We start from the raw sequence: 12,021 nt of genomic DNA on the forward strand, positions 1-12,021 counted from the left end.
CCTCCTCACCCTGGGGTAAGGATCACACAGCCTCCTGCTGATGCAGAATGTGTTGCAGGATACACCACCACTCAGAGCTGCCATGAAGTGTAAACTTAAGGTAGCTTGAAAGCACTGGCATAAGCTGACCAACTCTACTGTGCCTAAGAAATCATACTATCTCCACTGCAAGTGCCATCTCCAAACCAGGGCATACCACTCACAGCTTAAAGATGGGGCACTGTCATTCTGGCTTGGAGGAGAAAGAAAGTAAAGGCAAAAAAGGATGAAAGTTTAAGTTTTCTTCACCCCAACCAAATATTATCACCATTCCAGCAGATCTATAAAAGCAATGACACAAGGGACAGGCATTACAGGTAAGTCTGCTCCTTCCCAGCGCTGTGGACCTGCAGTGACTCTTCCCCTGCCAATTGCTGTTATTCAGCTGGTTTTTAACTAGGCCATGCAAAAATGTTTGGGTTGAACTTCATCTTGCTGGTTAGCTGCCTAATGCTGAAGTATCTAAGCAAATAGAGTTATAAAATATATCATTTCAGCCAAAATGATTCATCTACTTCCAAGAACATTGTAAGGGGAAATGCTTTGGTTTCTCTTGCTCTTGTTACAGAGAAATCTGATGACCTTTTCTTTGAAGAGCTCTTCAAGCAGCATGTTTTTGGCATGCAGACTTGAAGTTTGGCAAAAGGAGAAGCAGGGAAGGCCTTTGGTTTAGTCCAGATGCACCCTTTGCTGCCGCCAAACTTAGCCAAGTCTTTGAAATGTTCTGTTTCACATGTGCTCCTTTAAGGCAATCTTACAGAGCTTACCAGCTGAATTCCCTGAAACTTTTCCCTTTCAGGATGTGCTCCAGCCAGGGGCTGAGCAGGATTTCCAGATAAGCAAAGCTGTGGATCGCTGCAATCCAAATCACAAGTCTGGTTCATCCCTGAGACTAGGCAGCTCCTGCCACCTCACACCTGGACCCATCCTGCCTCAGACAGAGTGAGCCATGCATGCACAGGCATTTGGGGAAAGGCCCTGGCTGGACCAAGAGACAAACTCAGGTACTGCTATGAGGAGGAAGGATTTGGGATGGGAATTTGACTGAAGGGAAACTGGACTGAATCTAGGAAGGAAAAGGAAGGTGAACATCCATGAGGACTCAGCATGAAGAAATGCAACCAACTGAGAACACAGGACAATGACGCCCCTGCAAGGCTGCAGCCCTGGAGAAAGCTGGGGTACCCCAAGAACCAGAAGAAACAAGGAGAGGAACAGGAGGAGGGGGACAGCCAGCTGCTGAGTATTTCCAGCAATAAATGAGGCAAGCACTCATTTAAATGAAGAGGTGTTGGACGGCATTGCAGGCAGAGGTGACAGCCAAAAGCTGTGCAGGGAGCATAGGAGCTGACTTTGGAGGTGTCAGAACAAGACTGCATTTGCAAAACGTTTTAACAGGAGGTATGGAGGGGTAGCTGCATGTCATGGAAATACACTGTTAGTGCTCATGCTTGTAGGGGGTGAATCAGTCCTGCACCATGATGCCCTGCAAGTGGAAACCAACAGAAACCTTTAAGAGTGAGCTGAGAGTCTTCCAGAGGTGTGCAGGCTCCCTTCCCAGAATACAGAGGGAATTCACCAGAAAGTAATAGACTGCAAATCAGGACACTGCTCCCAAACAGGGAGGGACACATCCTGCATGCTGTGGTGCAAATGAAACACTCCAATGTGTCTGAGGCTCAGAATAGCACTATTTGTTTGTTTATTTATTTTCATTGTGATGGCTCTGGTTTTGCTTGGAAGCAGCTGTACTAAAGTCTTCATAGCTCTGAGGTCTCCAACCTCAGCTGTAGCCCAAAGAAGGGCAGAAGGGTTGGAGACCATCCAAGAAAGCATTTAAAGCTTGTGAGCCTTGCTTTGCACTAGCATTAGGAGCCCCCTTCACAGTCATACTTCATTAGCTGTAGGAACCACTGCAAACAGACTTTAGCCTTTCATGGAACCACTCTTCTCCATGGATGAGCAGTCAACACTACCAGTCTCTGCTTTTGCTCTTTTGCTTTGTTTTTCCCTTAAGGAGGAAAATTTTCCTACCACTTTCTTAAAAATAAAAATACTGCAAAAGCAACACATATTTAAAACAAACAAACAAACAAACAAACAAACAAACAAAAAAAAAAGCAGGCTTACCCTCATAAAGCAGCAAAGCCTTTTCATTTTTCCCCCAAAATCCCACAGGATTCTGGGGGAAAGCTCAGAATCAGGAAGCCCAGAAAAAATCCAGTCACTTTTTCTTAGGAAGCACATCTCCTCTTCCTCACCTCATACCCAGGTAAGAGCAGAAAGTCTGTATTCAGGCTGTGTCAGCAGCATAGGGGTGGCTCATCCATCTTCCAGCCAAGGTGGCAACCAGTGACACATCTGCCACAGAAATTAGGGCACTTGAAGTAGAAGAATGGAGAAAGCAGTGGTCCATGTTATTCCAAGTGCATCACTTTGCCAGGAGATGGGGTCACAGGTTCTGGCAGGCTTGATGGGCAGAGCTGGACCTCAAGCTGTGGGAAAAAATTGTGAGGGCCATTGGGAAAGGGAGCATAGGTGGGCAGCTCTCCCCTGAAAGGCTTTCTGTATGGAGTAGCTGGAGAGTATCTCTCAGAACTTTCTCTTCGTATTAGACTATCTTGAGTCAGAAGGGACCCACAAGGATCATTGAATCCAAATTATAACTAATTGTTGAGTATTCAATTTTTTATTCTGCTGTAATAACAGGTTCTGTATTCTGCAAGGACCTTTTACTTTTTAACACAAACCTGAACTCCTAAAAGCTGGGCAGTCTACCACAATGCCCTCGCTCCTCCAGGCCTTCACTGTGAAGAACAAGGGCTGCCTCCTGGTCCCCAAGTCCTGCCCTGCCAGACACTGCCCTGACATGGAGACTCCCATTCAGGATTATGGCCATGCCACCACATCTTGTTTGCAGGGCATTGTGGCACACGGTGGGATCAGTGCTCCAGCTAGCGTGCTGAGCCTGCAAAAGGACAAGACAGTCATGAGCTACCTGGACTGTAGCAGCATCGATACCAGGTCTGTGTTTTAACCTCTCTAGAGGAAGGCTGGGCAGGCATCCCAACTGGGGTAGTCCTCAGGAACTGCACAACCCAAGTGGCTTTCACAGGAGCATTGGGCATCAGAAGAAGGACCAGATGAGATTTGGCTACTGAAGTCCTTCTTCTCTCAACTTCTTCTCCACAGGGTGACTACTGCCAGCTGTTTCTCCATCTTTTCACCACAGCATTTTCACTTTTGGCCAAGCAGAAAGATGAGCCTTTCCAGCCTCAAATCTGGGAATCTGCTGTGGGAAGCTAGACTTTAGCAGAGATCATTTGCCTCACAACCTCACAAACTGATCTGAGAGCTCCTCCAAGGGGCAATGGCACTGCTAACCCACCATTTCTCTCTCCCTGCATATCTGCAGGTGTCTGCAGAACTGTCAGACCTGTGATGCTCAGCAACCTCAGGCGTCTGCTCCACTTTCTCTGGGAGAGACAGCCAGGACAGTTCACTGAGCTCAAGCAGCTCCCACACAGCGGGCCAGAGCTCAGTGCCAGGGGATGTGTGTGCAGAGCCAGCCGGTGGTAGAATTTGAGCCTCCTTTCTCTGAGACAGTCAGGACCAAGTCCAGAGGAAAAGGCAAAGAAAGGCTTTGCTGTCAGAGTCAGGGTTTACAACCAACCGTAAATGGCTTCGGTCCCTCAAGTTTCCATGGTGACAGCCCTGATGGGAATAGAGCTGTCTCCTCTGTCCAGTCCCCACCAGCCCTTCCCAGGTCAGGGGGTGCAGCTGCCTAGCACAGCCTGGGTGAGCTCACTCAACTCTGGTACCTCTGAGATGGGGAACGAAGTGCAGCCCCAGCTCCAGGGAAGCAGCAGCCAGGGCACCTTGCATAGCATCCCTCTAAGTATGAGCTGTGAATGCAGGAGTTTTGGGCCTTGGTGCTTCTCTTCCAGCTGAGTACAGGGTTTGGTATTCACCTCCTTCCACTCAGGTTCCAACAGGCAAGAGATTGGAGACAGCAATGAATGTACCATCTCTCCACTGGACACAGGCACAGAACACCAGCCACCAAGGTCAAAAGCAAGCTTTTTGGAGAGAAAGGCTGTTTGCAACACATGGTCTTTGCTACATGCTTCTCTTCATTTACTAGCTAGTTTTCTTTGCTAGTATCTAGCCAACTTGACTTAAAACTCTTCTCAAAACATGACATTCTCTTGCTTGTTATATCAACTTACTTAATGCATTCAGAAGGAGGAGAGGCCCTGCAGAGGCATCAGTGTGCAGTGCAGATCTAGGTCTGCTGCCAGGGAGGCTCTTTTTGACCTACTGGGAGACCATGGGTAAATCACTTGGTTCTTCTGTGTCAAAGACTTCTGTGCATTAAAAGAAACAGAGCTTTTTGCCTGCTCTTGCTCTGCCTTCCATGTTGTTAGAGAAAAATCTTGTGGAGAGAGATGGATGGACCACATCCCACCATGGGAGCTACTCTAAATTGCCAGAAAGTGTGACTGGTCCCAGCAGACTACTCCTGCTGTGGACACTGCTGCCTGAGCCTATTACCACTGATTCCCCATAAAGCTGTTGGGAAGAAAAAGCAATTTTAGGACTTGACCAAGAGATCCTGTTTGATTCATCTACTTGAGGGTGGAACAACTGATGCCCTATAAGTGCTACTGGCTGCTCATGAAGTCCAGGACATCTTGGTGACATTAGGTGTTTCCACTGCAGAGCCTGAGATGTGGTCAGACAACTCATGCTGGCCATGGCAGCTGCAGTTAGGATGCACAGATGGTGTGACTCTGGTGAGTGAAAGAGCTGACTTTCCTCAGTCATCTCTCTGTGTGTAATTCCTCTTAAGGCAGAAGGCCTTGCCTTGACTGGTTATGGCATCACTGTGCAATGAACATGAGTCACTGCTGTAACAGGCTGAATTACGACTCCTTGCTTGCTGAGTTTAAAACAGAGGAAGGCAGTTTAAGCAAATGGAAGGACCTAAGCATGTGAAAAATGTTCTCTTTTCAAAACTGCCATTAGCCAATTGGAAATCTCTGTATTTGGGTTGCAAGTCTATGCCAAGTCTCTGTCTGAGGCTCAGTTCAAACACTCAGGCTACATAATCCCTTCCAGTCTGGGCTCATAATGGAAATGCCAACAGACCATTAAGCACAGCGCTATTGCCAGGTTTTGCTATAATTAAACACACACAGGAAAAGGTATAAATAACCAGGTTAAATTAAGGCAGGGGGCTGTGACTGAAGGGATCTCCGGGAAAGCCTGCAACCTGGTTGTGTCTGACCGGTTCAGGGGTGGTCAGCCGGGGACTTGGGATTTGTGCCTGGCTCAGGTGAGCCCTCTCTAGCAGATGCTGTGTATTGAAGTCAGCTGGCAACAGCCCCCTGCAGAGCATGATGTTGCAGCCCCAGGTCTGTGCTCCTGCCCTTGAGGAGCAGCTAAACCTTGTCTTACAGAAAGCCAGGTGAGAGGGAAAAATGGGAGCCTTGCTGCCTTCTGAGTCACACTCGACATTGCTGGGTTTATTTGCCCTGTTGGGGGCCCATGTTTGTTTGCCACCTTGTCCTCATTTCCACAACAACCAGATGAAGTAGCCTGAGGAAATGATGATGCAGGAGCCATAGATAGAAAAAGTTAAATATATAGCAAAGAAAGGATGGCAGAGGAGGTAGAGACTTCAGTCTGGGGTGCTGGTTCCTGCAGACCATTCAGTCCACAGCCTGTAGGTCCCACAAGGCATGCAGGCATCGCAGAACGGCCAGCAGAGACACAGCAGGTTCTGCTCCCTCCTCTCTGAAGAGTGTTCCCACTTTGACATCCCAGCTGTCTGGCAATAAGCCCTCCTGTATGTAAATTCTGGGGAAAGGGGGAACACCCCCAAGGAGGACACTGGCTTAGGTGTGCCAGCAGACAAGTAAAGCTAGAAAAAAGGCAGATTCACAAGAGAAACACTCCTAAGCCAGCCTTCTTTCTGATAATGTGTATAAGTAACACCACAGGAATGCTGCAGGACTCTCAGGGAGGGCAGCGTAGGCTGCAGGATGCACCAATGCCACTGCACAGTCCCTTCCTCACTCGGGGCAGCAGTGCCAGGTCCAGAGCTTTTCAGCAGAATTAGCTGCACGCACACATCCCTCATGGTTTTCCTCTTGTGACTCTAACTCAGTTTGAATGAGTTTTCTGGGCCAACTCTTCTAAATTTGTATCAGTATCCAGGGAGCTTTAGTAAATAGCACAGTAAATATTTGGTTTTGATATTTGTCTTTCAAAAAGACAATGAGGCAGCAGCCACGCACAAGGACAAGGCCATGTGTGTGACCTCAAGCAATCCCTGAGCTCACCTCACATCCGAAAACTGAGCTCGCTTTTCTGTCTAAAGAAATAACTTCACTGGGATTAATGTGAAAAAGAACTCCTCCACTGAAGCCAGATCTGTGCATGTTCTAGCACATACACATTATTCTGTATAGTCATATATCTTCCTGACCAGTCTCGTCATGCACCAAATCTTGCACTTTCCAAAAAAAGAAAAAGATCATTTCCAGCCTGCAAGACCAAGTCTGACCTCAGCTTGTGCCTCCCCAGCTGAGCTAATAACACTCCCAACCCCCAAAATATGGAGGCAGCTCAGAATGGAAATGTTAAACAGACATAATTCCAGAGGATGTGAATGGCTAATTCTGTACATTCAGATGAAACAGAGGGGAAATATACTGAATGGAGCCCATGTATAAGATTATATGAAATGTAAAAAGACTTGTTGTTCAGTGCACACACTGCCTCTTCAATCTAGTTCTGTTTAAATGACCATTCTTTTCGTTTGGCATCTCCTTGTCCCTCGATGGCTGAATCAAAAGAGGAACGAAATAATGACACAAAGATTTTTAAAAACTCAGCTCCAGCTGCAGCAGGGAGAAGCCTGAAGTGAAATGTGAGAGCGTACGGCTCTTTGTTAAGGCTTCCTTGGCTATAGAATATGGTATATGAAACGCCTGGCGGATCCTGTTTGGTCCTATGGAGGGAGAGCTCTTAAGGTGGCTCTCTTGGGTTTGTGGAGGATTGCAGGAAGGCTGCCCCACATTTGCAGGCAGCAAGCATCCCACCTGCAGAGACCCTAGGGCCCAGATGGTTCCCCCTCCCAGCATCCCAGGGGCCCAGGGTACCCTCTCCCCTGACAGTGGGTGGTCCAGCCTTTTTTTGTCTTTTTCTTCATTGTAGCTGCCACTTTACATCAGAAAACCAAACTCAGCACTTCTTGCTGGGTTGATGGTTCCAATTTAAACACATTTCTAAGAAATAAATATGTTTTATTCCATGCCTCTAAAGTATTTTTGCATGCCCAGCTGGCACAGCTACACATACAACTGCTACAAAGTGTTGGTGCCAGTGGAGAGCAGCTCACAGTCCTACAGCCTTTCCTAAACTCTGCATTTGGAAGTTGGTGGAACAGTCGAAGCCCTGATGAGTGCAGAGACCCCAGTGTCACCATCCCAACAGGGCTGGGACTGAGCTGGGGCAAGGCTGCCTGTCACCTCCATAACTCCAGCACCCACAGGAATGTTCGGCAGGTCCTTGCACCAGATGCCTCACCACAGCCTCCTTGCAAATGCTGCATATGCCTTCTGAGACAGGGCATCACCCAGAGCATACACTTCTGGAAAGGAAAGCCACCATTGCCTCAGCTTCCTGGCAGAGGAGAAACCAGGAAGAGATGGTGTGGAAGAGGCTTCTGAGGGTGGGGCCAGCTCTCCCCACCACCACTCAGTCCCTTGGCCAATTGCATGAACAGCAACACCAAAAAACATCCAGTAAGTGCTGTGGTGACCGGCTCCCCACAGCTGAGACACTTGGAGCCATATTGCTTAATCTAAACAAATGTTCAGTGAACGTCAACAATAATTTATTTTTCATGGGTTGAATACTTTTCCTCTCCAAGGCTCTTCCAGCAGCTGTGTCTGATTTCTACTTATGCCCAACATGCCTTCCCCAGGATCCCCACCTTCATGGTCACCACAGTGGTTCTCAGCATGTCCACTCACAGTCACCAGCCCTTTGCATATGCTGGGAGTGAGCTTTTTCCAGGGGTTCCCTGGGGAGAAACCCAGTGATGCTGGCATGCCTTGAGCTAGCATCAACACTGAAAGCCCAATATGCAACCTGTGCACCTGGACAGGTATGAAAATCATTCATCAGCATTGAAGGATTCTCTGTATTGTGTGTTACCAGAGAAGTGGAATCCCTGTATATTGTGCCTACCCCACCTCACAGCTGCTGGAACCACAGGGGCAGTACAAGCCGAGTGCCATGACTGGACAGGCAGCAGGACACTTCCCTGCTGCAAGGAGCGCAGGTCTGCCCTGTTCAGCTCTTTGCCTGGCACGAGGATCCTTGCAAAGCACCAGGGAGAAATTTCCAAAGGTATTTGGTCACCTCAGTGCCCTTGGCTATCTTTGTTGAATCCCTGAGAGGAGGGGTGCCATGACTACTGCTGCCTGTTGCCAGGGCTGTGCCCCAGCCACGTGTGCTGCTGGCACATCAGGAGACACGTCACCTGCCTGTCCTGGAGGCTGGTAAGGAGGAGCACGTTCCTTGGCAGCCACTGAAGCCACCTCGAGACGCTTGCACGCGTGGCTGCCAGAAGGCTGTCAATAGTGCAAGGGAGGACAGTCAGAGTGACCATGTGATCCCCCCGCTGCTATTCCTGGTGCCCTGTGAGGCTGGAGGACTGTCACATGGAGTGAGAATCACCCGGCTGTAGCATACAAGCCAGGTGAGTCCAGCTGTGGTGACAGCAAATTCCTAATTAGTTCATTACATCAGATGGCCAAACACTCAGAGTCATTACCCAAGGATGGCCTACGTGCCCGGCAGGGCGTACTCCCCTGATCCCTGCTTCTCAAAACAGGACTGGGAGAGTCAGACAAGCTCACCCTGGAAAAGAGACAAGCTGTGTGGTGTGCCCAGCAGGCCAACAAGCTCCATGTCCTGCACATGGGGAAAACCCAGCGAGGCAAAGTGCTAGGCATGCAGCAAAGGGCCTGAGTGTGCCTGTCCCACATGGCAAGGTCTCATCCTGCCCCATGCATGGATGTGGATCTCCCCCACAGCCGCAGGGCCCTGAGCACAGGATGGTGAGTTGCACACCAGCTCCCCCATCCTGCTGGCTTCCACCTGAGGCTGCAGGCAGGCATTATCCACTCCTTTCCACCTGAGGACAGAGGTCTGGGCATGCATTTGGATGCCCCTCAGCAAAGTAGTATCAGGGCAAGCTCCCTGTGTGCTGGCTGGCAGGTGTGCATAGAGATCCTGTCCCCGTGAGCTCAGCCAGACAGTGGGTCAGAGCCCTGCCACACACTCACTCCCTGCAGCACCACAGAGCAGTGGCACTGCTGCCTCAGAGGTAGCACGGGCAGGTTTGGCAGGGATTTATGTATCTTGGAGTAGCTTTCTCTGTGGTGGTAGCTGGAACTGATTCTGAATACTTAGCTGGTTTAATATGAAAACAAAAATCCCTGGATTGACAGCTTGTCCGAGCAAGGCACCATTTGTGTTCCTGGCAGCCAAGCAGTGAGAACTATTGCTGGTCATAAAGTGGTGGTGAGAAACTGTGGGCTCAGCTGAGTGCTGGGCTCTGCTCCGCGCTTCATCTGGAGTTTAGATGCTCTTCTTTCCTCAAGCCAGGCTAACATGGGGTGGCAAGGTGTGCCCTCATCCTCCCTGGGCTTGAGCCCCATGAAGGCCTGTGATGGCAGTGGCTTGGAGGTACTGCAAAGTGCAAAACCAGGCAGGGACCTCCTCCCTACCACAATGTGGAAGCATCTATGTCACTACAGGTTCACCTGTCCTCCTCCTGCATCCCCTCGTGGCCCCAGGGGCACCTCACTCCACTGGATGGATAGTTCTCCTCTTGTTTGTTCTCTGGATGAAGGATCATGCAGGATCCAGGATGCTGCTGAAGCACGGACACCTTTAGAGTAACCACCTCCCAGCACACAGCAATCCTACCTAACTGGTTCAGACAAGGGATGATGAAAAGCCCTGTGTCCTGCTGAAACCACTGTGGGATTTAGGTCAGGCAGGTGGGATCATCCAGGCTACAGCAGGACTAAAGTGCTTGAACTGGTGCCAAAACAGTTCCAAGGGTACCACCAGATCTGCATGACATCATTCCTGGGGCACAGCTAGCCATGCTGAAGGGGTCAGTGCTGCAGCACCATCCTTGTCCATCCCCTAAGTAATGTGGGTGCTGCTGAAAAATGGGGGCCAGCCACTGCAAGCACTGTGCTGGCACTTTCTGTGGGGTCCCTGGCCCCACAGCTCAGGACAGCTGTTCCTGCATAGTGGCATGGGGGTGGCACATGGGTAAGTACTCCCAGCAGGAACTGGGTTAGTGTGCTATTTGGAAAAGCCATGTTAGACCTTCTCTCTTGGAGAAGTGCGTTTCTCAGAGTCTCATCCAGAGCTCCCCCTGAGTAGCTCTGCACCTCCAATGCTTCCCAGAAGGCAACCTCACCAATGCAGGCAGACAAAGCTGCCTCTGAAGGAAATTTCATTCCCCATGTGACAGAATGAGTAGGGTGGATAAGAAAGCAGCGATTGCCCCAGCTCACTCCCTCCTGGGAGCAGCAAGGGCTGGTTCGTGGTGCATTGCAGGCATGATCCACACCCACCCCGGGGGCAGAGGGAAGTTGTGGGGCTGTACTCAGTCACTTCTGCACAGTCACCTGTCCCACAGCTGTGCCAGTGAAGCTATTGTCCTGGTCCCTACAGTGGGAAGACCAACACATAAAGTCCTAGATGAGCCTCGGAGGCCTCAGAAACGAAAAGAAAAAAAAAAAAAAGGGGGGGGGGGGCGGGGGGGACTTTTCCTCTACTTATATCAAAGCACCAAGCAGACCTCACTTCCTGCCTCTGCCAGCAAATACCAGGGAGTCACTCAGCTTCTTCTCCTCGCTTTCTCCACCAAAGGGGATCTTTGATGCAAGTGGTGGGTCATTGGAGAGTGGGATGTGGGGCTGCGAATATGCCCCAGGGCACAAAGAAGCTGCAGAAGAGGATGCCCCGGCACTGCCGTGCGAGGCCGGGCATGGAAACGGGCAGTGGGGAGCAGGGAGTGTCTTGGCCGCTTGGCAGCTGTGCCCCCCAAAGCCCAGCCTGCTCCCACACCCCCGCCCTGGCAGTGCCAACAGGGCACCGAGGAGCTCGTGGAGAGTAGCGCTGGGCCCCGCTGGGGCCCGAAGTCACGGTGGCGGTCCGGCGTGAAGCCTGTGCGGTCCCGCCGGCCGCCCGGAGCCATCTCGGTGAGGACACCTTAACGGCGGTGCCCGCGGGCGCCTCCCGCCGCCTCCCGCCCGGCTCCCGCCGCTCCTCGCGGGGAAGCAGCTGACTCGGGGCGGCTGCCAGCGCTGCTGGCTGCTGGATGCGGCCGCGGCAACGTGCAGCCCGACATGTAAACCAGGCAGGCCTATGCTAATGGCGGGGGGAGGGTGCCTGGCGCAGGGGCGAGGGGGACGGAGGTGGAGGCCGGAGCACAGCCAGAAAATTCCCCCACTTCTCCGCCCCCCCGCTTCTCCATCACCACCTCCCCGCATCCATCTGCCTCCCCTCCTCCTCCTCCATTCATAAAATCCGGGCGGCACTGCCACCTACCGTAGCTGCGACGGCCTCGGCCCGCGGGCAGCCCCCAGCCCAGCCCCCTGCCCCCCGGCACCCAGCCGCACCCCGACCCCTGCCCGCGGGTCCCGGCCCCACGGCCGGCCCCAGTCCCAGCAGCGTCCCCAAAGCCCGCACCGCACTTCCCACGGGGCAGAACGGCAATCCTGTTCTCGCCCTTAACACCAAGCTGGGGTCCCTCCGTCCAGCCCCTCACCACAGCCAGCCTCAGGTGTGCCCCAGCTGTATTTGGGGTCGTCTCCTCGCCACCCTCGGGTAAGCACCGCCAAGAGCTGAGCGGTCAGCCCCACCACCGCCCAACCT

General features: G+C 51.5%; 1 long non-coding RNA gene across 7 annotated transcripts in view; it reads right to left on the reverse strand.

The window, feature by feature from the left end:
• LOC144246047 (uncharacterized) overlaps nt 1–11,726 on the reverse strand; it is a 123,446-nt gene extending 111,720 nt beyond the window's left edge. For all 7 annotated transcript variants that reach the window (XR_013339692.2, XR_014953845.1, XR_014953846.1 and 4 more), the window contains exon 1: nt 2,301–11,726. This is a non-coding gene — a long non-coding RNA (uncharacterized LOC144246047). The remainder of the gene's footprint in view (nt 1–2,300) is intronic.
• Nucleotides 11,727–12,021: the final 295 nt, after the last annotated feature.

This window comes from Lonchura striata, chromosome 3, assembly GCF_050655825.1.
Source record: "Lonchura striata isolate lonStrDom1 chromosome 3, ASM5065582v1, whole genome shotgun sequence".
Lineage (NCBI taxonomy): Eukaryota > Metazoa > Chordata > Aves > Passeriformes > Estrildidae > Lonchura > Lonchura striata.